Source organism: Hibiscus syriacus, unplaced genomic scaffold (genome assembly GCF_006381635.1).
Source record: "Hibiscus syriacus cultivar Baekdansim isolate YM2019G1 unplaced genomic scaffold, ASM638163v2 tig00110694_pilon, whole genome shotgun sequence".
Taxonomy (NCBI): Eukaryota; Viridiplantae; Streptophyta; class Magnoliopsida; order Malvales; family Malvaceae; genus Hibiscus; species Hibiscus syriacus.
In genome coordinates, this window is record NW_024062828.1 from 895,393 (window position 1) to 901,392 (window position 6,000).

A 6,000-nucleotide genomic window follows, 5' to 3' on the forward strand; every position below is an offset into this window, starting at 1 on the left:
AATTGTAAGGCACCTAAATCGCTTCGGAGTTTTCTCTCTGTTTTCTGAGCTTACTTTTCAAAACAAAAAGATTTCAACATTGGTCTAGATATTGTTATGGTTAACATTTGAAGAAGGGTTTTGCTTATTGAAGCATATTCGACTTTCCGAGAACACACTTAGAAAAATTGTTTGCTAAAAGAAAACTGAGATCGAAACCAGTTATTGTTGAAACAACATAATCCGAGTCAGCAGCAAAGAATTGTCCTTGTATGTGTACGCGAATTTTGAAGTAAAGATTTGTTTCGATGATCCGAGGAATTCGAGGAAAAGCTGAAGTCTGAGGTTGTTTTCACTATAAGTTTCTTTTTATCTCAATCTCTTTAGATTTTTTATTTATTTTCTTTTATTTAATTATTTTCTTTTATTTTAAAAACAACTTTTAGAAACTTTTTTTATCTTTACTATTATTATTTATTATTTATTATATTTCCCTTTTATTTATTATTATTTTATTTTATTATATATTTAACTTTACCTGGAATTCTATCTTTCCCTAAAATCAAGAAACACTTTTACTAAATCACAAAAACCATAGTCCATGTGGATCAACCGTGTTTCTCTATACAATATTTTCCTTTCTATTTAATTGAGAAGCCAAAAATTATTTTGATAGAAAAACGACGGTTATCAGACATCGAGAGGGTTTTAAGAGAAGATATGGGAGAGTTTGGTGAAAATAAGGGAAATATTATTTTTGTGTGTGTTTTGGGGGTATTTATAGGGAGGACTAGGTTGTAATTATGAAATATTTAAATTATTTCTGCAGTCCCTACAGTTTTGATGCACAATTGTTTGATGTGCAATTCTTTCCTTGTATTTTCTTTAAAATTTAACACTTCTTTTTTATATTTTATTTTGTTTTATTTTTATTTTCCCACTTTTTTATTTTATTTTGTTTTATTTTATTTTCTCACTTTTTTATTTTATTTTATTTTAACACTTTTTTATTTTTCTTCTCTGAAATTTTATATTTTCTTCATTTATTTTATTTTTTCTTTTAACATTTTTTATATAACATTTTTTTAAAATTTAATATTTCATTCTTTGATTTATTTTTTTAAATTTAAATTTTTATTTGATATTTCTTTTATTTTATAATCTAACGTTTTTAACTGTTTAGGTAATTTCATCGATCAAAATAAGTAATTCGAATCGAGTCTTTTAATTTTAATTTTAATTTTCGTAATTAAGATAACCGACAGATTAAAGTGATACCGAAATGGCAGTTCAAGGGTGCTAATCCTTCATTGACTGTAACTGACTCCAGAATCTGACATATTTCTGGTAAAAAGCAAATCAAGTAAGATGGTTCCGATCAACCTATATATTTTTTAAATGATCGGTGGTGACTCTAACCCATTTATTCAAGTCGAATCCCAATTCCGGGCCCACCCGAAAGACGGCTGCGATAGCTTGGCGACTCTGGTAGGGACAGGTAAGTGAGTCAGGCCAGAATTAATTTCAGGTTATCTTTTTAAGTGAAAATAACAAGTTTAAATTTTAATTTATTTATTCGATTCTTATTATTTATCTTTGATTATTCTTTCAAATAAATAGTTGTATTGATTTTTTTCAATGATTTTAGATTTTTAAAATTTTCATCTCTGTCTCTATACCCGAGCTCCAAACCCTTTTAAGTGGAGGTGAATGCGATGCCTTCGTAGGAATTTATTCTGCGTATAGACCTAGCAAGTAACCTTCGGGATTCATATACCTTATGTTTTCGTGTGAATTTATTCTCCGTATATACATAAAGGAATGTATCATCTCGAGTTTAACTTGGTCCACATAACCTTGTAATGGGCTTAGGACTAAGGGTCTGGCAAGCCCAAGGGGGCACCAGCAAGGAGAACTCGGGTACCCTTCTTTAGAACCTAAACTGGGAGACTACAGGGAATTAGAGCCCACCCCAAAACCCCATTTCAAAACCTAGGTTGTCTTAAATTATTTCCTACTTTACTTTTTGTTCAAAACATGCGAACTAGAAATATATGTGGTTAGGACTTGTTCAAAATTAACATACGAGATAGAGATCATGTCCGGGTAGGAATAATAAGCATGTGGGGTAGATATCATGTGGGGTAGGACTTTTTGTTTACATTGTTTTGTTTATTATCTTTATCTTACTAACTTTGTTTTTCTTTCTCTCCTTTCATTTTTGTTTTCTTTTAGTTAATTTTTTTTATAATTTACATAATTCAAAAGAGGTGTTGATCCACAAAAACGTATTCGTTAAACATGAATAGTTTGCATTAATGGACAAAGGGGTTGTAATGTAAGAGGTGAAAGACACAGAGGTTCGGCTATGGTCAGAAAAGACTCAGAAGGAAAAGGGAGACAATCTGCAAGGCAACTATGTGTCACATTCAATCAAGAAGATGTGGTGCTCGTAATCGAAGAGTATACCACCCTGCTGCATTGTGAAGGACTCAGAATGGACCGGGATATGCACCAAGCACATCAAAAGTCAACTTGTCGAAAATAGGTTAGCAAAGGTTGCAAGGTCAGATGAAAAAAAGGTTACTAACCTGGAGAGTCCCTTTAAATACAACAATAATAGGACAAAACGATAGCTAAAATTGGAGGCCGTTGTTGACAAATTCAAGAAACAAGCAAATGAACTTTTGATAGTTCCTATCGATGGAGGGCTCCAATGGTGTTTCCGTTAGGGAGCAGACTCAGCAGATAGTGAAAGCCAAAGATGCAGTCATTCGAGACTTATTGGAACAAGTACAAAAAGAAGCTCGATACTTGCACGGTTTAGCTAGAGAAGTCGGAGTGGTTTGACAGGGTATTCAACCGGTGACAGACGAAGGCAGAAGACTAGTTAACCTATTAAAAGCCGTTCGAGGTTTAAAAGATTTAGTTGAAATGTACCTTTAGAGGGTTTTGTCTCAATAAAGATTATTTATAATAACAGACGTATTTTTGGATCAATGCCTCAAACATTTCATGCATAATGAATTTATATATATTTTGCATTTATTATTTTTCTTCATTTCTTTACATTCACATTAATTAACAGAAAATGTCTAGGGAACAAACACTGAGTATACCTCCACAAGCCTTGGACACACATCATCCTTACAACACCCGCATAAAGAAAAGACAAATGGAAGCCAAAATTGCTCAACTTGAAGAGAACATGTTGAGGTTGTAGAGGGAGTTAGAAGAAAAGATAAGCCAGAATAACCAAAGCACTCTAGAAACAATCACTAAAAGCCAAGAATCTTTGGTTGACCAAATTGTTTCCATGCTATCTGGCCGGAACTAGGCAAGGGCACCCGGGGCAGGGTTATCTGAAGGGGTAGCTATGCCACATACCCGGCATGTGGTTATCTTACTTGGAATCCTACCAGGACTACAAGGGGACTCACCCGCTGTAAAAGCGAAAGCCTCTTCTGCTGTAAAGGTAAAGACTTCTGTATCTAACTCTGAGAATAATACAGATGATTACCATATACCGGATTTTGATGGAGAAGACAAGGCAAAGAAAATGGAAGAAAAGATCAAACTGCTGGAAGACAAAATGAAGGTGGTTAAGGGGGACCATGATTATTATAGAGTTGATGCTCTAGAGCTGCGTTTAGTCCCAATTTAGTGCTCCCACCAAAATTCAAAGTTCCCGAGTTTGAGAAATTTGATGGGAATAATTGCCCTTCAGATCACATTATCATGTTCTATCGGAAGATAACAGGATATGCAGGAAATGATCAGCTCCTGATTCATTGCTTCCAGGAGAGTTTGTCCGGTTCAGCCATCCGGTGGTACAACTAGCTGAATCGATCTCATATTAAGACCTAGAAAGATTTAGCCAAGTCATTCTTGGAACAATACAAGCATATAAACGATATGAGACCAGATCAAGTCACACTACAAAGCATGGAGAAGAAGCATAACAAAAGTTTCAGACAGTATTCATAGAAATGGAGGGATTTAGCTGTGCAAGTTCATCTACCTTTGGATGAGAAGGAAACCATGAAACTCTTTGTGCAAACATTGAATGCTCCTTACTTCGGACACCTGGTTGCAATCACATCTAGAAATTTTTCTGACTTAATTATGGTCGGGGAATATAGAAATGGCCATAAAGTAAGGCAAGATCGAGGGAGAGGTGACCAGTAAGAAATCTCCTATGAAGAAAAGGGATGGAGAGATTAACAACATCAAAACCTACAACGCTAATAAAGGTGTTACAATCTCCAACCCAAAATCAACTGTAGTTGTACCGTTAGGTACTTCTAGACTAGATTTAAAAGAACCTAAGAGAGAAAGAGAGAGGGGACATTTCGAATATCATGGCAGTGTCCCAGGGCACACTATTGAGAACTGTTTCGTATTCAAGAGAATCGTGCAGAAAATTGGTAACAAGAATTGAATCCACTTCAACAACTCAGGAGCATCGAATGTTGCACAGAACCCTTTGCCTAATCACTAAGAAACCGGGGTTAATGTAATTACTGAGGAAAATAACAAGAGAGTCAAAATAAGTGTTGCTGAAATAACATCTCCCCTAGCCTGGGTATGGAAACAAATGGTGAAAGTAGGATTTCTTGTACCCCATTTCGATATATCAAACATTAAGATGGTAACAAATATTTACCACAATGAAGAAGGGCATGATGTGTAAGATTGCTCAGAGTTTAGAGCTTTGATCCATCTAATGATGGACAGAAAAGAGCTGGAATTTTATGATAAAAGCAATGACACTACCGAAGTGGATGTTTATGTAACTAGAGATGGATTTGAAAAGTGAATGTTGCAATCAAGGAACATGGTATCTTGGGATGAGACAAGAAGATGTCGTCATTATTACCACATAATCGTGTTCCCTATGAAAAAAAATGTCTTGTTTGAATTTATCTTTTATATGCTTGAACTTTCTTTTAAAATAACATTTCTTTGAGTAATAGAGAATTGTTTAAAAGATCCATATCTTTTACCCGCAAAGGAAAAATGCTATCTTACTCGTACAAGTATGGAAATAGACAAGATAGGGCATCTCCGATGCATGATATTGCAAGACCAGCTTAGTTTGCATGTCTACTAAGGACGTTCTGTGACGAAATACAATTTTCACGAATGAAATGGTGAAATAAACAAATTTGGCTTAGATCAATGGCTTAGAAATTGAGCTCTAAAGATGAAATTTTCTAATTTTCACTAAAACTTAGACTATAATAGATTCTTCTGACAAACTTAGGAAATCTCGAAATCAAAAAATTAATGTGTTAATTTTAACAAAGTTGGGGGTACTCCGCTGAAAGTAGTAGGCTGTTAATCTTCGGAGGTAATGTCTGAAGCAGCTATGGTGGTAATGTTCGAGCTTTATGAAGTGAGTTTCATTTGAGTTTTTCAAGTCGAAGACTTTCTGACACTTGAATCCTTTAACTAAGGTTATTCCACTAAAATAATGAGCAATGTTAAGTTCCCTAGCTTTTTGAATACGAATACATTCAGATCATGACACTAGTCTCTGTTTGTCAAGATGAATCTCCTAGCAAAATCTAAAGCAAGGACATCAGGTTTAAAGAAAGACGATAATGCCTGAAATAAATGTGGATTTGAAATTAAATTTTAATGAAAGATGGACTAAGAGAGTCAGGAAACATTTGTTATAGTTGACACAAAAAACACTCAAAGGTTTTGTTTTTAGATTGATATTTCGACACTATCTCTGCTTAAGGAGTCTGTAAAAATTAAACAAATAGAGGATGCCTGAGAACTGAAATAGAAATGCTCTCTAAAGGGCCGTGTAGTGGAATGCGTCAATTGCGTCATTTTGTTTACATCCTATTTGAAATCCATGAAATTCAAAACCAAATCGCATTGCCTTCTCATATAACCCATGGATCTTGACACTTATCAAAGGGCTATAACTTTTAAAAGCAACTTGTGTGATTCGTTTATTTGATATTCATGAACTGATACTTTGCTCCAATTGGTCTGACATCTTTT